At 45.0% G+C, this 21,656-nt stretch overlaps 1 long non-coding RNA gene across 2 annotated transcripts in view; it reads left to right on the top strand.

Moving 5' to 3' along the window:
* The first annotated feature begins 325 nt into the window (after positions 1 to 325).
* LOC147352600 (uncharacterized) overlaps positions 326 to 21,656 on the top strand; it is a 30,904-nt gene continuing 9,573 nt past the window's right edge. The window contains exon 1 of one of the 2 annotated variants that reach the window (XR_015148274.1): positions 326 to 583. This is a non-coding gene — a long non-coding RNA (uncharacterized LOC147352600). Of the gene's footprint in view, positions 584 to 20,371; positions 20,563 to 21,656 lie in introns of those variants that run through there. The other variant, XR_015148273.1, reaches the window with a different exon arrangement.

Here is a 21,656-nt window from a genome sequence, read left to right as displayed (position 1 = left end):
CTAGAGATGTCGAGAGCAAGCTCAGTGGTCACTGGCACATGGAGGCAGGGCAGAGGGAATACTGACTCTGGGTCCTGGTCACATGGGGAGTTCACGACTGGAGAAGAGCCAGAATTCACCCATCGTCAGGTGCCATGTGGAGCCATATCCAGGGTCTCCTTAAATGACCTTGGTGACCAGCCAGTCTCATATCCTCATTTTCCAGATGAGGAAACAGAGACCAGTAAGGCAGAAAGAGCAGTGAGGCCAAGAAGGATATTTAAAATGGACCTTCACCCCTTCGGGTTCTCTTGAGTTTATTTAAGCAGGCCTTGCAGTTCTTTCTGTCCTTCAGTGTCAGAATAACTGATCCATCAGTTCTGTCTAGTCTCTGAGGAAATGATCTTGAACTTGAAAATCAAATGCCTAAATTCACTGGACCAAGTTAGTTTCTTGTACTGTCCCTTCTGTTCCATGCCAGTGTTTCTGCCCAGGAGTGGGGTCAGTTTGGTCAGAGCAGAGGGAAGAAGTATAGGGGACTCTCCCAGGGCCATCATCACTTAACAACAAGGAAAGGAATGTCCTGCCGATCAACGAACTCCAGGTAGGTAAAGCGCAAGCTGGGGAGCTGGAAGAAGATTCAAGGAGCCATGGGAGTTGTAGACACGCTTTATTTTGGGATGGCTGATGCAGCAGCTGGGAACTTTCCGAGTGGCCTTATTTAGCCCTGCCAACAGAAGTGGCGACTCTCCAGAGTCGCATAATGGTGCACCTGTACCATATCCTATATGAGCTCATTTATCACGTAAGCGTGCTAAGTCGTTATCAACAGGAAATGAGGGGAGAGAGCCTGACCACCACCCTCTTGGGAGAGCCTGACTGTCACCAACTTGGCCTGGCAATGCTCCCCCACAGAGGGACCCCTAGGACAGGCTCCCCAGAGCAGACTCTCCCAGTGTTCTTGGCATACAGCAGGTGCTAAACAGGTGATTGTTGGATTGCCCCAGTAGATGCCATGCTGGAAAACTTGCAAGCTGTCAATTTCACCATTGGCCAATGCATGAGTTTACCCATCACTCAAACACTCTACGTCCAGAATTATACTCAGAATTGTGTAATAGTCAAGAGATATATGTGTGTTTTTATTCTGACCTTCATGGGTCTGGAAACCTTGTTCAGTTCTATCATCTGTGACACAAAGTGAGCAAAATATGAGACAGTTCCCATGTAAGACCATGTAACTGAGAAGACTGTGGGAGTGGATGTAAAAGCAGTTTAAAAATAATTAATTATTATTTATTTTTGGCTGAGCTGGGTTTTCATTACTATGAACAGGCTTTCTCTAGTTGCAGTGAGCATGGGGCTACTAGACAGTAATGGTTTGTGGGCTTTTCATTGCGGTGGCTTCTCTTGTTGCAGAGCATGGGCCCTAGGGTGTGTGGGCTTCAACAGTTACGTCACATGGTCTTATTTGCCCCGTGGCATGAGGAATCTTCCCGGGCCAGGGATCAAACCCGTGTCCCCTGCATTGGCAGGCGGATTCTTAACCACTGGACCACCGTGGAAGTCTCAGCAACGTCTCTACATTGTTGTGCTGATGTAACACTGCGTGCGTGCTAAGTCATGTCAGACTCTTTGTGACCCTGTGGGTCCTCTGTCCATGGGATTTCCCAGGCAAGAATGATGGAGTGGGTTGCCATTTCCTCTGCAATCCCGAACCAGGGATGGAACCCGAGTCTCCTGTGTCTCCTGCACTGCAGGCGAATTCTTTACTGCTTGAACCATCATGGGAAACCCGATGTAATAGTGATGGGTTTCCCTTGTAGCTTAGTTGTTAAAGAATCTGCCTACAATGTGGGAGACCTGGATTTAATCCTTGAGTTGGGAAGATTCCCTGGAGAAGGAAATGGCAACCCACTCCAGTATTCTTGCCTGGAGAATTCCATGGACAGAGGAGCCTGGTGGGCTACAGTCCATTGGGTCTCAAAGAGTCAGACAGAAAACTAACACACTTTACTTTTCAGGGCTGAGTCAAACTGCAATGATTTTCATGGGCAAAACAGAGCCTGGTAGGCATGGGGTCGCAAAGAGTCAGACCGACTAAGCGACTTTCACTCAGTAATAAAGATCATCATCATCATCATAATAGCTGCCTTTCTCTGAGCAGTCAATGAAGCTACTACTAAGTACCTGCTACTTAGTAGCACATGCTAATTACTTTACAGATGTTGTCTCATTTAATCTACCTAATGACACTAGCAGGCTAATATTACCCCCTTGTCTGAGGTCTCATAGCCACAGAAGCTAGAATTTGAACCCAAGTCCTTCTTGCTCCAAAGCCACGTTCTTGGTTTGGACACCCACAACACGTACTCAGCCTTCTGCCCTACTCTAGGCCTCTGTGTGTGTGTGTGTGGCTTCTTTAAATATGACTCTTCGACCTTTTAAACTGTCTCCCCATTGACTGGCCACCATGTCTTTCCAGACCAGTGGCTCTCAAACTCACACAAAAGTGTCCAGACGAGTGAGAGAAGAAGGGGAACTGGCCGAAACCTGGGGCTCCTTTGCTTCCACGCTGTTTGAGAGTGGGGCGCACAAGCCGACACTGTCCCAGCATCACCGTCAGATAGAGCATTACCCTTGCTGCTCTGCTCCTTCTGTGCCTCTGACCTTCCTGTTGTCCTCTGGGCAAACTTGCTCTCGTGAGGTCTGCCTGAAATGCCAGGAATAAAATCGTCTCTAAAGCCAACTCTCCTTGAGTTACCTTAGGGCACGCCTGTCACCCCATTCCTCACCAGGTGTGTTTCCCTGGGGGTGGGCTCAGGTCCCATGGGTGCCTAGTAACTTATCCCGTCTAGGACTGTGCCTGGGAGCTGCAGCTCTGCTGTTCTGTTCTCAGGGCCTCTGGCATCTAGGTGCCGGACTACTTTGTTTGGCTCTGCCGCGTGGCCTGCAGGATTTTAGTTCCCTGACCAGGTATCTGCCCCCTGCAGTGGAGGCTCGGAGTCCTCACCACTGGGCCACGAGGGCGCTCCCTGAGTGCTGGATTTGAGTCGCACCCTCTCCCGCTCCTGTGGTCACACAGTCTCCAGGTTAATGTGATAGGACACTAAGAGGACAAACCCATTCAACCTCCTCAGATCACCGCGTTGGCTTCTGCATACACTGAAATTCAAATCACCCTACCACAACTACTAAAGGAAATCAACCCTGAGTATTCATTGGAAGGACTGATACTGAAGCTGAAGCTCCAATACTGTGGCCACCTGATGCGAAGAGCCAACTCATCAGCAACGACCCTGATGCTGGGAAAGACTGAAGGCAGGAAAAGAAGGGGTGACAGAGAATGAGATGGTTGGATGGCATCACTGACTCAAGGGACATGAGTTTGAGCAAGCTCTGGGAGATGGTGAAGGACAGGGAAGCCTGGGGTGCTGCAGTACTTGGGGTTGCAAAGAGGGGGACACGACTGAGCGACTGAACAACAGTGACTACTACCACCACTACTGCTGTCACTACTCTCATTGTTACTACTACCATGACTGCTACTACCACTGTTCTTGCTAACACTATGGTGTCTGACTCTGTGCGACCCCATAGCCAGCAGCCCACCAGGCTCCCCCGTCCCTGGGATTCTCCAGGCAAGAACACTGGAGTGGGTTGCCATTTCCTTCTCCAATGCATGAAAGTGAAAAGTGAAAGTGAAGTCGCTCAGTCGTGTCTGACTCTTTGCAACCCCATGGACTGCAGCCCACCAGGCTCCTCTGCCCATGGGATTTCCCAGGCGAGAGTACTGGAGTGGGGTGCCACTGCCTTCTCTGCCACGATCACTGCTGGTAGCTGTAGCTGCTACCACTATTAATACTAGCACCGCCAGACTTCCTCCTGCCTCTACTACCATCACCCCCATTCCTACCATCATTAATTGGTTGGTGGTTTAGTCGCTAAATCGTATCCAACTCTTTGCAAGCCCATGGACTATAGCCCGCCAAGCTCCTCTGTCCATGGGATTCTCCAGGCAAGAATACTGGAGTGGGTTGCCATTTCCTTCTCCAGGGGATCTTCCCGACCTGGGATCAAACCTGGGTCTCCTGCATTGCAGGCAGATTCTTTACCAACTGAGCTATGAGGGAAGCCCACCATTAGTACCTCCATTACTATTACAATTACTACTCCTGCTCCTGTTATGGCTGGCTGCTGTTGCCAAAGACTTTTGTGCTTGACTCAGGGTATTTTACTTAAATTGCCTCATTCCATTCTCACAACAATCCTTGAGGTAGGAAATACCCCCATCCTTATTTTACAGATAAGATAACTAAGCCTTGAGGAGACCCATGAGTTGTCAGAATTTCCACTGCTGGTAAGAGGCAAGTCAGGCTCTGAATCCGAATCGTCTGACTTTTGGAGCCCATGCACTTCATCCCTGTGCTCGATGGCCTGCCGGGTGAGGAGGTAACACCCGAGCTGGAGTCAGGAAGGCCTGGGTTAGACACCCCACCTAGGTGGGTAACAGGCAAGTTAGTCTTCCCTGTAAAATGGGGGTTTCCCTGACATGTATAGAGTTCTTTCGAGGATTAAATGAGAGGATGTATATAAAACATGTATAGACATGTATAGAGTTCTTTCAAGGATTAAATAAGAGGATGTATATAAAACATGTAACAGAGAAGCTGCACATAATCTACCCTGATTCCCAGGGAGCCTAGCAGACCTTCTATCTCTGACTCTCCACCCACAGCCGACAATAGGTCCTCTGCAAACGTTTGCAGAATGACTCACTCTCCACTCAGGCCATACACACTATGCATTTATCATTCATTCGTTCACTCACTCATCACACAATTATTGAGTACCTACTGTATGCCAGACACAGTGCTCAGATCGTGGGGGGTAGAACGTGAGGAAAGCAGACATGGTCACTGCCCTGGCAGACCATGCCCTGGTGTGCAGGCTCCAGGGTCTGCAAAGGCCAGTGAAGGCACAGAGCAGCTAGGTGGTGGTGGGGTTTAGTCACTAAGTCCTATCTGACTCTTTGCAACCCCGTGGATTATAACCTGACAGGCTCCTCTGTCCATGGGATTCTCCAGGCAAGAATACTGGAGTGGGTTGCCATTCCCTTCTCCAGGGGATCTTCCCAACCCATGAATTGAACCTGGGTCTCCTGCACTGCAGGCAGATTCTTTGAGCTCTGAGGGAAGCCCAAGCTATGAGGGAAGCCAGGTCAAATAATGTGTTAGCAGACTGGGGAATGGAGAACTGAAAGGGAGAGAACTCCCATCAAAGGAAAGAGAAATTCCACTGGTGGATGGATCAGACGCATCTTGTCAAGGGAAAGGAAGTGGCCAAAGTAGCGGCCCAGAGGTGCCTGCCAGGTGACCAGTGCCTCTTTGAGGGTACTAACCTATTCTTCCATAGCAGCTCCATTGAAGAGGGGGCACTGGGACGGTAGAGGTTCCTTCAGAATCAGTAAGGGACAGATTACTAACCAAGAGATAAGACTCCCATCTCGTGCCAGGCACTGGACTGGACTCCAATTCTCGCCACTCATGAATGGCCCCCACTTCACAGATGAGAACATTGAGGCTCTCAGACATTCAGTGACTTACTCAAGTTACTGAATGTGGATGTCAGCATGCAAACCTGGATCCATTTTGTTCCAAAGCCCAGACTCTTTCCATCATGGGACATGTTGCCTCTTTCTTTTACTGAAGAGGCAGGAAGCCCAGGGAACTTCCTCCCTCAGCTCTGATCCCCCAGGGGAGCGGGGTGGTCTGAAGCAGTGTTTCCTGTGACCTAAGGGAATGGCAACGTCTTTCATATGAAGGAAGCAGTGCTTGGTACCACATAGGGTCATTGATGGGATGAGGTCTAGGCCATTGGGCAGTGTGGGTAGTGAAAGGCTATGGAGAACAGCAGTTGGTATCAGGTGAATCTGGGCTTGAATCTCAGCTGGGCCAGTTTTTTTTTTAACTTCTTAGCCTCAGTTTCATCCTCTGTAAAGTAGAAGGTAAACTCGTGGTACTTATTGTAGGATTAAATCAGTTACTACAAGAGGAGCTTCTGCAATGCATGTATTACTGCTGCTGCTAAGTCGCTTCAGTCGTGTCCAACTCTGTGCAACCCCAGAGACGGCAACCCAGCAGGCTCCCCCGTCCCTGGGATTCTCCAGGCAAGAACACTGGAGTGGGTTGCCATTTTATCAGTGTTTTTTTTTTTTTAGTTCTTTGTTTATTTATTATTTATTTTTGGTCTGCACTCTTTGTTGCTGCATGTGGGCTTTTTCTAGTTGCAGTGCGTGGGCTTCTCATTGCAGTGGCCGCATTTGTTTTGGAGCTCGAGAGAGGGTGCTAGGGCGTGCAGGTTTCTGTATTTGCGGCTCACGGGCTGAGTAGTTGAGGTGCATGGGCTTGCTGCCCCACAAGATGTGGGATCTTCCTGGACCAGGGATGGAACCCAAGTCCCCTGCCTTGGCAGGTAGATTCCTAACCACTGGACCACCGAAGAAGTGTTATGAGTGTTCTTTTACTAGAAGGACCTAGCACCGTGCTAGGTCCTCAGGGTGCAGCTAGCTACTGGGCTTCTTTTTTTCTGGGGCCTGACAACATTCTGGCCACCACACCCCTTACCCGAGTCAAGTGGGTGCTTGGTGAGCTTATGAATTTTTATAAGGTTCTGTTTTTTCATGTGATGCTCCAGTGCCATTGGACACGTCAGCTCCTGACCTTTCGGCCGGTGGAGCGCTTCCCATAAACAGAGCCATAAAAGCCCACTGGTTTTCTCCTTGGCACTTGGTACTCTCCCTCTCTCCTTCGCCATTTGAATAGTGATGTCATATTCCAATATCCTCTCACCTCTGCTGAAAAAGTCCTCCCCATGATTCCCTCCTGAGCACTCAGCAATCCCCGGAGGGGAAGTTGTGGTTTCAACAAGGTGCAAGCATCATGAAACCGAGACAGAACTGGTGGGGTGGAGAAGTTACTCAAAGGTAGGAGACAGAGAAAAACACCTACATACATTGATAAAGCCCCAGTCAGTGACCAAGGTGGGTTTTTTTGTTTGTTTTTGAGGCTTGCTGTTAAGACCTTGGCATGAAAACATTTAAGAACATATAAACAGAATAAAACATCCACTCATTTCCTCCCCTAAATGCTAGGCCAACTATTTTCCTCTGTGACTGCTTTCAAGTTTTCAAATATTTTTATTTATTTTGGCTGCACTGGGTTTCTCTAGCTGTGTTGCATAAGCTTCTCTTGCTGCGGTGCCCGGGCTCTAGATCGAGCAGGCTCAGTAGTTGTGTCCCGAAGGCTCTAAATCAAGTGGACTCAGTAGTGGTATCCCACCGGCTTCATTGCCCATGGCACGTGGGATCTTAGTTCCCAAACCAGAAACCCACTTCCCAAGCACTGAAAGGCAGATTCTTAACCACTGGATCCCCAGGGAAGTCTCTGCTTTCAGTTTTTACACATATTTTTATGAATATTATCAAACTGTGGGTTTAATTTGGAGTCCTTCTCTGGTCCCATAAGGTTCTTTCAGGAAGGCCCCTTTAACCTGGCTGAAACGTCTTCATGCTCACCGTGGAGGTCATGGCATCACGTCAGGAGTGCCACTCCTGACACTCACCGCTCGGGTGTCTGGGTCCCAAGTAATCCTGGGGATGAGTGGAACAAAGTCTTTTGTTCAAGCCTGGGTTCCGCCATTTATTAGGCATTCAGTGACCGTGCTCTGAGCCTTGGTTTCTACATCTGTGATGGAGGTGTTGTGAGCTTTAGAAGGATGTCCAGACCTGTAAGAGAACCGCTTCAACAAGTAACAGCTAGTAAGAGAGATGTGCTGTGGTTAACTTATTGTGAGATAGTTTTAAATGACACCAAGTTGGACATCTTCTGTAAATTTCTTTTCCTTTTTTTTTTGATTATTTGGCCCAAGGGTATAGACCTCTCTGTGGCTTTTGATATGCCATATCAATTTGCCTTCTGGAAAGCTGCTACCAATTCACAGAGTTGATAGTGTAACCTGTATTTGATCCAAAGTTAGCAGCAAAGGAAGGTGCAGGGACTAGTAATGTTAGTAACGCAGTTCAACAACAGGCAGGTTCTTTAGCAACCAAGATGTGGCAGTTAGTGGAATTTTGATGTTGGAAGCTAGCAACTGGCAAGATAGCATAGAGGTTGTGGAAGTTAGGCAGGGCATAGTTTTAGACCAACCAAAGGCAGATATTTACCGTCTGGGTGTTTGTTAAAACATGTACTCTGATTGTTGTCGTTCAGTTGCTAACTCATGTCTGATTCTTTGCAACCCCATGGACTGCAGCACACCAGGCTTCCCTGTCCTTACTATCTCCCAGAGCTTGCTCAGATTCATGTCCATTGAGTCGGTGATGCTACCTAACCATCTCATCCTCTATCGACCCCTTCTCCTTCTGTATTCAGTCTTTCCCAGGATCAGGGTCTTTTCCAATGAGTCAGCTCTTCACATCAGGTGGCCAAAGTACTGAATCTTCAGCTTCAGCATCAGTCCCAGTAGGGTTCAAGTATTTGATATTAGAATGTGTCTCTTCCCCATATACACACTGCTATATTTCAAACGGATAACGAACAAGGACCTATTATATAGCACGAGGAACTCTACTCAGTGTTATGTGGTAGCCTGGATGGGAGGGGAGTTTGGGGGAGACTGGATAAATGTATATGTGTGGCTGAACCCCTTTACTGTTCACCTGAAACTGTCACAACATGGTCAATCAGATACACCCCAATACAAAATAAACAGTTTAAAACTAAAAAGAAAATAGGTCTCTTCCCCTAAAGTATTTCCGGCATTGGGGGGAAAAAATAAGTCTAAACAAAATTTCTGCTTAAAGCTCTGTGGGGAGTTAAACTGCTCCATGGAAGTGGTTCCATGTATCTAATCTTGGTTTTTATAATACACTGAAGCTATTGCTTTGCTGGGGTGTTTTTTTTTTTTTTTTTTGAGTTTTTACTTGAGTTTTAGTTTTGAGTTTTTATTTCTGCCCAGCCAGACTGTAAACCTCAGTGCACAAGTACCATTTGCCTGTTTGGGGGATGGAAAATTCAGTCCGATGAAATTTTCATTGATGCTTTATGACCTACACTACATCTGTTCAGAGGGATGAAGAGAACGCTGAGTTGAGAACTGCTTGATCTGGGCTCAGGGCCCCGTTCTGTAATTACCTTACAGTGTAATTTGGGGGCAACTTCCCGTTTCCCAAATTCTGATGCTTCCCTCCATGGGGACTTACTTCATGTAAGTCTGTAGGAGTTGTGCTACAGGTGACTGATGGAAATATAGCCCTTGCGCCAGCGTCTCCTTAAATTATTTTTCATTTCTGGGACTTCCTTGGTGGTCAATGGTTAAGATTCTGCGCTTCTGATGCAGGAGATGGGGGTTCTAACCCTGCTTGGGAAGCTAAGATTCCACATGACAAGCAGCACAGCCAAAAACAAACAAGTAAATAAAATTATTTTTCATTTCTAATTGCTAAAATGACCCGAATTCCCAAGTTCAAGGGCATGGGCTTCTTGACTCTGCCCTGTACATCGTTCAGCTATACTATTCTACAGCCCCATGGGAATTTCTTTAGGAATCCACACCTTTAAATTGAGGATACTGAACTACGTGATATTGAAGGTCTCCGTCTAGGTCTAATTTCCAAAAAAGATTCAGAGAATGTTGGAACTGACCCAGGAAAAACACCTGGGCATTGAAAAGTAGTTAGGTCATTATTTCTTAAGTTTGATTTACAAAAATGGTATCTAGAAACAAACCAGTGTCCAACACTAGGGGATGGTTAAGTAAACTGTGGCACATTCACATCATAAAATATTTTGGGGGCCATTAAAAACACAAGAGCTTGAAAGAACATGGAAAAAGACTTCTGGGATAATGTTCAGACAATAAAATCAAGTATGACGTCAATTAAGTACTAAAAACATGCCTGTGTATAGAAAAGAAAACTGGAAGGAAATATCCAAAATGCCTTAATGATTTCTTTTTTCTGGGTCTGGGTATTCATATTTTGATTTTACTTTTTATTTCTTTTTAAATTTTCTTGGCCATGGGGCATGTGGGATCTTAATTCCCCAACCAAGGATCAAACCCACACCCTTGCATTGGAAGTGTGGAGTCTGACCACTGTACCCCCAGGAAAGTCTTGGTATTCAGATTTTGGTTGACTTTTTTATATTTTCCCAAATTTTATATAATTTATTTCTATTTTTTAATAATCAGAAAAAAGTTTACTCAGGCTTTATAAAAATTTTGAGACTAATCTAATCAGGAATCAGATTACCCCAAAGTTTAAAATTTTTCTAATGCTAGAAAGTAAGGTAAGAATAATCAATGATGACATTAAAGTAAATATGTGGATGAGGAAAATGGGCAAAATTTCCCTCTTTCTACAAAGATAAAACTACTTGGCATGATATATTGAGAGTATTTTGAATCTGAGTCAGAGAACATGGGTTCTAACCCCAGTAGAATTCTGGCTGAATGACCTTGAACATAGTTAACTAATATTTCTAGCTGTCAGTTTCTTCATTTATAAAATGTATCTCTCAGGATTGTAGTAAAATCAAATGAGATAATGTCTGTAGAACTCTTCTGTACAATGTTAAGTTTGGTAGAGAAGACTAATAACTGGGGGGAAAAAAGGGAAGGGACCCTTCTTTGCTTTCCTTTGAAGGAATATAGCAATGGTTTTCAAACTGCAGGTCCTGGTCCATTTTATGGGACATATAGTCAATTTGTTGGTTCACAGACAGAAATCAGTTATTCTTCAAAGAATATGTTTGAAAATGCCAGTGGATGGTAGAGTAACGTTATTTTTTGTGAAGTATAACACCAGATTATGATATAAAACGTGTATCTTACTGCCCTGAGGACCTGAGATGACTGAGCGGTCTGGAGAGTCTTTTGCTTTGAGGTCAATACCCTTGGGGAGACCAGAATAGCACAGGCCCCTTTCTCATGTTTGCTGCATGAAACTCAACAGAACCCATGTCTGGTGGCTCGTGAGTTAGTTTCAGGAGGAGAGGGGAAGTTAAGGAGGGGGAGGGAACCTGATAGTGAAATATGTACATGTGTAACCTGCTCTGCCACTTGTAAATATTTTTGCACATATGATCCTACTTTCCAAAAGAAACTTGTTAGACAGTCAGTGATGTGGCCTAAATTGCATGCCGCTCAAATATACATGTTGATACTCTAACCCTCAATATGACTACATTTGGAGATTTGGAACTTTCAAGAGATAATGAAAATTAAAGAAGTCAGAAGAGTAGAGCCCTAATCTAATATAACTGGGGTCCTTATAAGAAGATGAGGGTTTCCCAGGTGGCGCAGTGGTAAAGAATCTACCTGCCAATGCAAGAGACACAAGAGATGCAGGTTTGATCCTTGGGTCGGGAAGATCCCCTGGAGTAGGAAATGGCAACCCACTCCACTATTCTTTGTCTGAAGAATCCCATGGACAGAGGAGCCCGGCAGGCTACAGTCCATGGGGTTGCAAAGAGTCAGACATGACTGAGCTTGAGCTATCCTATAAGAACATGAAGAGAAACCAGGGATAAACACAGAGAGAAAAGGCCTTTTGATGACATAGGAAGAAGGAGGCTGTCTACAAATCAAGAAGAGCGGCCTTGAGAGGAATCAAACCTGCTGACATCTTGATCCTTGGATTTCCAGCCTCCAGAACTGTGAGAAAATAATGTTTCTGTTGCTTAAGACACTCAGTCAGCGGTATTTTGTTATAGAAACTCTAGCAAACTTATTGGAGAAGGCAATGGCCCCCCACTCCAGTACTCCTGCCTGGAAAATCCCATGGATGGAGGAGCCTGGTGGGCTGCAGTCCATGGGGTCGCTAAGAGTCGGGCATGACTGAGCGATTTCACTTTCACTTTTCACTTTCATGCATTGGAGAAGGAAGTGGCAGCCCACTCCAGTGTTCTTGCCTAGAGAATCTCAGGGACGGCAGAGCCTGGTGGGTTGCCGTCTATGGGGTCGCACAGAGTCGGACACGACTGAAGCGACTTAGCAGCAGCAGCAGCAAACTTATACATCGCTATGTGCTATATGTGGTCCTAGGTCCTGGGACGGGTAGAGGGCGGGGTGGTGGTGGTCCAGAGATGAAAAGATCAGGTCCTTGTCTTTCTGGAGACAGATACACAAAAAATAATTTACAAGGCAATGTGTTAATTGCAGTATGATGCTGAATGCTGTTTAAGGTTCAAAGGGGCTCAAAGGTAAGTGTCTCTAAGTCTTCCCAAGGGAGTAGAGGCAGTGTCTCAGAGGAGGAAATTCTAGAGGCTTTCTCATTCACCCTATTTTCCGACACATTTTTTTCTTTTTTGGCTGCACAAGTTCTTCGCTGTGGTGCTAGGGTTCTTCTCATTGTGACTCACTGAATCTTAGCTCCTCAATCAGGGACTGAACTCTCATCCTCTGCACTGGAAGGCGGATTCTTAACCACTGGATGACCAGGGTAATCTCTCTGACACTGTTACTACCAGGTCAAAGCACACATTTCTGATTTGGATGCCTTTATTTCTGATCTCCGACTATACCAATAGCAGACACAAGGTCTCAGATGGAAGGGGTACCGGTGATACCTTCATGGGAAAGGCTATGGTCTTTAAGGATCACGTGGAGGGACCACCGGAGGCTCTGATGGAGGGGCAGTCAGGGCTAATGTAGGTTGTCAAATGCAGGGAAGGCCCAGAGCTGAGAGAAGCAGCTCACAAAGACACGACCCTCTCTCCGCACAAGGGATTAATCCTTGCCCTCTCCATACACGGTCCTCTGTAAGCTTGTAGAGAATTGTCTTCATGAGTGATGTGTCCCACCCCTACCCCACCTTGGAAATTTCTAGCTTTAGATGGCAAAGCCTGGGATCACGTCCAACATCCTACTCCAAACTTTTATTCTTGACATGAAGGGCTTGCAAGCTCTTTCTGTAAAGAGCAGGATAGTGAATATTTTTGGCTTTGAACACGCTATAGTTTGGCCAGCTGATGGACTTGGCCATTGTAGTATAAAATTGGCCATAGTTAATCTGTAAACAAACTCATGTGGCTGTGTACCAACAAGACTTTACTTACAGACACTGAAATTTGAATTTTACCTAATTTTCTCATCATGAAGTGTTATTTTTTGTTTGTTTGTTTTCTTTTCAACCATCCAAAAATGTGCAAACCATTCTCAACTCATGGGTGTCCAAACCAGAGGGCTGTAGTTTTCCTCCCCTGACTTAATGTGGTCACATACATCTTTCATGAATGTGATGATTTTTTTTTCCCCAAGTGAATCCAGGGAGTCCTGAGAGTATCAAAGAGAAGGTTAAAGATGGTTGAGCTTGCTTTACAGCTCTTGAACCTTCACAGATCAGTTCTGAAGTCCTCCTTGATAATAGTCCAAGGGAATTTTATTAAAAGGACATAAGCCCATATTCTATTTCATTATTTATTGATTTATTTTGGCTACACCGGGTCTTCATTGAGATTCAGGGGCTCATCATTGAGGTGTGCTGGCTTTCTCTAGTTACGATCCATAGCAGAGGCAGAGGGCTTCTCTTGTTGCCTCGCAGCGTGTAGGATATTAGCTCCCCCAGCAGGGATTGAACTCCCGTCCGCTGCATTGGAAGGCAGATTCTTAAGCACTGAGCCAGCTGGGGAAGTCCCCTCATCCCTATATTTTCATAAATGCATTTAAAATATACTAGGAGTATTTGCATAGAGACTTGAGTCAACTCTTCCCCTGCCTGGGCCTTGGTTTCCCATTTGTAAACTGATCTAGACAACTTCTCAGGCTCCTCTCTCTCCAAAATTCCAGTGTCCCCAAAAGAGCTACCTCCATTCCCACTCCCATGCTACCGCTCTTATGCTCTGCCTCTGATCATGCACTTGGGGTCTGTTGACTTTGAGGCACTCTCCTCAGCTTAGCTGCTTTTCCCCTGTTAATCTTTAAGAAAGTAGTATTAATCACTCAGTCGTGTTTGACTCTTTGCGACCCCATGGACTGTAGCCCTCCAGGCTCCTCTGTTCATGGGATTCTCCAGCCAAGAATATCGGAGTGGGTTTCCATTCTCTTCTCCAGGGGATCTTTTTTAAGAAAGAAAGGATAAGATATACAGAATTGGAGAGCTGAGGCTTTTGCATCTTTCTTGGCAGCAACACTTGGGTGCCCCCTTCGAGGAATTTACTTCCTCATCTTTGTTCGCTTTCCCAGCCTATTTCAAATAGCCTTTTGGAGAACTTGCTGTCAGAGTTGGCATGCCCATTCCCAGAGGGAACAAGGCAGACTCCGGGTACCCAGCAGCTGCGGGCTGGCTCAGGGGACCCCATCTCAGTTTCATTTGCAGGAAGTGACTATGACCTGAGGGTCCTAGACACTGTTTATAGGCCTCAATCATTGCCAGTGAAAGAAAAATGCCCAGGGCGATGTAATTAAATGTAAATGAGATTATTACTGAAACACGGATTTTTGTTGTTGTTTCTCTGTTTTTCATTCTGTAAGAAAAAAGTCCCAGAGTCAGAGTAGCAGAGTTAAGGAGCTCTCACTATAGAAGCACCCCAGCTATATGATAACCGAGAAGCAGATGGCCACCCCCTTTCATCACAATTTCCCCCTCTGCCCAGCACCGTACTAAGAAGTCAGGCATTCATGCCCTGTCTGGGACGGTGTCTCAAAACTAGGTGGACTCAGAGGAACCAGAGAGGCTGAAGTCTGGGTCAATATCTTCTGATTAGATGATCGTCTAGTAATGGCCCCAGTCCTGCCACACCCCCAGAGGCATTGGGGGTGTGGGGGAGGATGGGGTCCTTGGGCCGCTGAGTACGCATGCCTGAAGGAGGCTGCCTTGGGTACACTTCTGCTTGAAAACTCAGGGAAAAAAAAAAGCGTTAGCGTTAGTCACTAGAGAGGGAAATGAGTGCCCTGCAAGGAAATACATTGAAGTTTCCTGTGGTTAACCCAGGGAAATCGTTGGTTCTTCCTTCTCCTGTCACCTAGGATACTAACCGCACACGTTTCCGGCCCGCATTTTCCTGTGGCCTTTGAACTCTTAGCTTTGAGAGTCTGGGTCTTCTCCTTCTCTCTTATATGTGGTTGCTCTGTTCCACCCTCTCAATGCCAGCCCACGTGGTGCGTGTCCACAACACAGGGTGTGTCTTGCGTTAGATCCTTGCTCGTCGGAGCGTGGTCTGTGGGCCAGTGGCACTGGACTCCCTGGGAGCTTGTTAAAAATGCAGAACCTCAGGCCCTATCCCAGACCTTCTAATCAGAATCTGCATTTAAAAAATCACCCTGCATGATCTGTGGTCAGTTACTGTCTGAGAAGCACTGAATTAGAGAACAGGTGTTTGCTGAGTGTATATGATGGTCCTAGTGTTGCTGACACTATTTGCCTCTGTCTTGATCTGCAATTTTTTTTTTATTATTATTATTTAAAAAGATGTTTTATGGCCACACAGCATGCAGGATCCTAGTTCCCTGCTCAGATCAGGGATCAAACCAGCTCCCGCCTGCATTGGGAGGATGGAATCTTAACCATCAGCCTGCCAGAGAATTCCCTCATTGGTGTGCAATTTTTAGTAAGCAATTGAACAGTCTTGGGCTCAGCTGCCTTTGGACTAGATCAAATAGGACAAAAACAATTTTAAGCAGAACTTTACAGAACTATGGGCTTCCCAGGTGGCTCAGACAGTAAAGAATCTGCCTGCAGTGTGGGAAACTTGGGTTTGACCCCTGGGTTGGGAAGATCCTCTGGAGAAGGGAATGACTACCCACTCCAGTATTCTTGCCCGGAGAATTCCATGCATAGAGGAGCCTGGCAGATTAAGTCCAAGGGGTCACAAAGAGTCGGACACGGCTGAGCGACTTTCACTTCCACTTACAGAACTATAAGATGAACCAGGCATGAGCCCTGACTTCAAGGGGTTTTGATTCCAGGGATGAAGATGAGAAAAATATGCAAGCAGTGATAATATAGAATGAAAAGTGCCAGGTGCCCCAAGAGACATGCAGAGCAGGGGCTCTGGGTTTCAGAGAAAGAGCAGGCTCCTGCAGGCTTGTTCTAAGTTCTGCCCTTCTGTGGCTTCAAAGGGAAAATGAATTTCATGTGGTAGGGTTTGTTGAGATACCTTATACTTTACAAGCTACCATGAAGTGAGGTCCAAAAATGCTGTTCTCACTGTTCAGGAGAAAGGGGAATTTTGAAAAATATTGTTCATTATTTTAGATGTAATTCCATAGACTGACTTACTGGTATGAATCAGCATTTTTTTTGTGTTTGTTTTGGCCACCATGCGGCATGTGGGATCTTAGTTCCCTGACCAGGGATTGAACTCATGCCCCCTGCAGTCAAAGTGCAGAGTTTTAACCACTGGACCACCAGGGAAGTTCCAGAAGCAGAATTGTTTAGGAGGAATGCCAAAGATTCTAAGTAGGTGAATAAATGAAAATAAAACGGAAAAAAAAAATCACAGAAAAGTTTCCATTTTTACCCATGTTTCGTATCATCCAGACTGTGAGGGTTTGGAGAGCACTCATCCTGTTCATCTCTGTGTCCCCTGATGGCTCAGATGGTAAAGAATCCATGTACAGTGAAGGAGACCCGGGTTCAATCCCTGGATCGGGAAGATCCCCTGGAGAAGGGAATGGCAACCCACTCCAGTATTCTTGCCTAGAGAATCCCATGGACAGAGGAGCCTGGTGGGCTACAGTCCACTGGGTCTCAAAGAGTCAGACAGAAAACTAGCACACTTTACTTTTCAGGGCTGAGTCAAACTGCAATGATTTTCATGGGCAAAACAAATGGAGCCTTCTCTGGGGTAGTTTCATGGCAGTATAAATAAAAATCCTGTAACACAGCAAATTATTACCATGTCTTCATTCTAGAAAGGCAGATTGTAGAAACTATTTCCTTCAGTTGCTCGGGCTTGCATGGGAATTTTCTGAGGACCAGTCTTCCTCCTATAAGCCTTGCAAATTTCTTTTTTTTTTTTTTTCTAAATTAAGGCTATATTATATACTGCTTAATACATATGCATTTTTTAAAACCTTGTATTTTATATTGGAGTGTAGCTGATTAACAATGTTGTGATAGTTTCAGATAGACAGCAAAGGAACTCGGTCATACCTATACACGTATCTATTCTCCCACAAACTCCCCTCTCACCTAAGCCTTGCACATTTCTAACACCCATGAAGAAGAGCTCATCAGTAATGTGCCTTGACATTGGACTGCTAACATTGTTGGGAATAAATCACAATACACAGAAAGCTCTTTAGAACAATTCTTTGGGTCTTCTAATATTCCATAAGTTGGGTCAATAGAATTGCTTCCATTTTAAATAACACAAAAAAGTATATTTTCTGACTATCGTCACCAAATGTAACTAGGAGAGAACCTTGGTTCATGTGCCAAGACATGTCCACTAGAGTCACTGAACCCTATGTCTTATTTCCGTGTATATAGGAAAGATGGCAGAGAAGGCAATGGCACCCCACTCCAGTACTCTTGCCTGGAAAATCCCATGGATGGAGGAGCCTGGTAGGCTGCAGTCCATGGGGTCGCTAAGAGTCGGACACGACTGAGCGACTTCATTTTCACTTTTCACTTTCATGCATTGGAGAAGGAAATGGCAACCCACCCTAGTGTTCTTGCCTGGAGAATCCCAGGGACAGGGGAGCCTGGTGGGCTGCCCTCTATGGGGTCACACAGAGTCGGACACGACTGAAGCGACTTGGCAGCAGCAGAAGCAGGAAAGATGGACAAGGTTCTTGGATTTCTGTTTCTGATGTCAGGCTTCTCCTTTGAGTACATGTAAATAACTCATGCATATGGAATCTAGAAGGATGGTGCTGATGAACCTATTTGCAGGGAAACAGTGGACATACAGACACAGAGAACAGACTTGCGGACCCAGTAGGGGAAGAAGAGGGTGGGACGAATTGAGAGAGTAACATGGAAACATATACATTATCACATGTGAACAAGATAGCCAGTGGGAATGTGCTGTGTGACACAGGGAGCTCAACCCAGGGCTCTGTGACAACCTAGTGGGGTGGGATGGGGTGGGAGATGGGAGGGAGGTTCAAGAGGGAGGGGACATATGTATACCTGTGGCTGATTCGTGTTGATGTATGGCAGAAACCAGCACAATATGGTAAAGCAATTATCTCCCAATAAAAAAATATTTTTTTAAAAAAGTATAGACTTCAGAGCTGGAGGAATCTTGCATATCATTCATCAGAATGAGATTTCTGGAAATGTCTGGTTAATGAGATTGACTGACGTGGGCTTGTTTGTCTACAGATTCATAGAAAATCTGGATTGAGTAGAACAAAACTTTCCCCTAAAATACATTTTCGAGCTTGTAAGAAATAACGAAAGAGAAGGGTTCAAAGTTAGCATAGTAAGCAGGCACTGGGACCCTGATGGCTGACAGGGGTCTCAGATCCAGAGGCAGGCTAGGGAGGCTAAGTTTCAGTACTAAGCGAAGGCACAGCAGAGAAACTGAGGATAAGGAGAGGTGGGGAAGTGGGGAGAATTCTCCGGGTTCCTCTGCATACAAATGGGAACTGGAGAGTTGCTCACCAAATTAGGGAATTTACCAGGAGTCTTAACATCCACCCGGACTCTGGGTGGAAGAATAGATGCTCTTGAGAAATTGTAAACCCAAGCCACTGTCATATGTCAGTGTGGAGTTTGAATTTATAATATCCAGGTGGTACAGCATAAGAACCAATCTGAACCAGCAAAATCGCTAAGGTCCTAGAAAAGTCATATGTGAAATGGCACGAAAGATAATCACTGCTGAAGATGAGACCAGGATGAAAACTTACAAACTACATTAAGAACCAAAGCACCATGAGGGAGAGTTAACAGAGATAATAAATGGGAGCATTTGTATATATAATACAAAGCTATCAATAATAGAACATTCTGGAAAGACTATAAAATGTGTGTGTTTAAAATATTTAAAGAGATAAAAGGTTAAGAAAGGGACACAGTTTTTAGTATTTAGAATAAGGATGTCTGAAAAAGTGGACTTTTTAAAAATGAAAAATATAGGTCATTGAAACCAAAAACTTAATAAACTGGTTAGATGATAGAAAAGCTGCAAATGAAGAGAAAATTAGTGATATGAAATGTGGAACTAAGGAAATCGCCCAAAATGAAACATAGTTAAGTGAAGAAAAATATGTTGTGGAAGGGGATTAAGAGACATGAAATATAGAATAAGAAAGTCCAACATGGTTTTAATAGAGATTCTAAAAGAGAGTCTAAAGAAAATTTAGAAATGGGAATGTTTAAAGGGATCCTGGCTTTGAAATTTGGAAAAAAGATAAATGAGTTCTTGGATTAAAGGAGTATATTGAGTCACATGCAAGATAAATAAAAACAGCTACACACGTAGACACATGAGCATAATGAAGCTGCAGAAGGAACATAGAGCAAAACAAAACACGAAAATGTTAAAAGCTATGTTTGTCAAATGTTAAAAGTGTGAAAAAGTATGAATACAAACACGTTTCCTATACAGCAATGTCAGACTGAAACAAGACCTCTTATTAGCCACCAAATGTTTCAGAACACGGTGGAAATAATCTTCAAAGTGCAAAGGAAGAACAATCATTGGTGTATAAATTTATACCCAGCTGAACTATTATTCAAGAGAGATGGCAAAATAATGACATTTTCAAACGAAGACAGAGTTTATCATCATAAACTCTTACTGGAGGGACTACTGAAGGATGTGCTTCAAGAAGTGAATTAAGCCCAGACAGAAGGAGGTGCCTTGCAAGAAGCAATATGAGCAAAAATAAAATATATACATAAGCCCATTGCTATATCTAAATAATCATCATACAAAATTTTTAAAGTAATTTTAGAGGTTTAAAAATAAAATAAAGCTAAAATACTAAGACACAATAGGAATTTAGGAAGAACAGTTAAAATGTTCTAAAGTCTTCCTTTTTGGGGATAAGAAGTTAGAGATACTGGTTAACTTTATAGTCATTAAAGCAAGTATTTACTAACGTAAATTTTAAGGGTTCCTACAAGAAGAATGGAAATAAAGTGGAAAACTTCCAAACCAAACAAAAGAAGATACAGTCATGTTGGTAGAATGCTTAAAAAGAAGCGATCGAAAGAAAACACAAAGTAAAATGGTAGAAATAATTTCATCAGTATCAGTAATCATGACGACTCTAACTGGATGAAACTTAAAATTTCTGAACACGCATACGCTAGACACTAGGCATTGTTCAGTTGCAGACTCGTGGGACAAAAAAAGCAATGATAACAATGGGCTAAAGGGAACACAGAGTTCTATCTAGTAAAAGGAGGGGCACCCCCCTTTCAGTCTGTAGCGAGAAGGTTGGGGAAGACTTCCTGAAGATGGCGACCCTTCAGCTGCATCCTGGAGGATGAGTAAGAAGCAGAAGGGATAGGAAGGGTGTGCCAGGGAAAGGTGCAAAGTCATGGAAGTGTGAGAGAACAAGGAATGCTCTGGTCCAACCTTCTTTTGTTATGGATGAGGAACCTGAACTTCAGAACAGGTAAGGAGACTGTCCCAAGGTCACCCATCTGGTTAGGAACAGAACCAGGATTTGGACCCAAGACTCCCACCTCCTCGAACACCCCCCTTCTACTGTACCACAGTGCCTTAGGTGTGCAGCAGGAGGTTCGAAGACTGCATATCGTTGAGATTCCAGCCGACTTGGAAAAAGAGCTGCCTCTGGGTGTGGGGCCTGGCTGTGTCTCTGGCTTATCCTGGGCTGGAGCAGAGCCAGGAACTTGGCAGTTTCCAGAGCTGAGCAGTCCAGCTCACCCCAAGGAAGCCATGGCACCGATGCCCAGTTTAATCATTAACTCCAAGTTCACAGGGCTGGAGCTGGAATGCACAGGACCTGGGGAGCAGTCTGGGTCTCCGGGAGCTAAGAGAAAGATGGCTCTTGAGAAGGGACTCAGGTTTATTTTATTTTTTATATTTTTGGCTGCACTGGATCTTCGTTGCAGTGCCCAGGCTTCTACAATTGTTGGCAGGCGGGCTTCTCTAGTTGTGGCACGTGGGCTCTAGATGGCATGGCTCAACAGCTGCAGCACAAGGGTTTAGCTGCAGCATGTGGGATCTTAATTCTCTGACCAGGGATTGAACCCTGACCCCCTGCATTGGGAGCATGGAGTCTTATCCACTGGCCCACCAGGGAAGTTCCAGGAACCAAGTTTCCACTGGGGTCTTTCGTCCCTGACTGGGTCTATACTCTGGGTTCAGGAATAAGCGTTTTTGCTATTCCTCTCCATTTTGTTGGAGTTTACTTATCATCTTGTTAACTTGGTTTCAGAATCCCTGTCAATATTCATAATATATCGTACTTGCCTCTGCTGCAGCCCTTACCCTGAGCAGTAAGTCTTTACGCATTCATCTACCCCAATAAACTGCGACCTCCCAGAGGGCAGGACTCAGTCTTTTAACTTAATATCCTCGGCGTTTGGCAGAGCCTGGCATATAGTAGGTGCTCATTGTTTGCTGACTGGTTGAATAGATGATGGGCTTCCCTGATAGCTCAGTTGGTAAAGAATCCAAAGCAGGAGACCCCCACTTTGATTCCTGGGTCAAACTATTCCTGAACAGATGAGACCCTAATTCTGC

This window comes from Bos grunniens, chromosome 19 (genome assembly GCF_055505025.1).
Source record: "Bos grunniens cultivar Pamir isolate PY7600 chromosome 19, Bosgru_T2T1.0, whole genome shotgun sequence".
In the NCBI taxonomy this organism is placed as follows: domain Eukaryota; kingdom Metazoa; phylum Chordata; class Mammalia; order Artiodactyla; family Bovidae; genus Bos; species Bos grunniens.
This window is presented reverse-complemented; position numbering and strand designations above follow the sequence as displayed.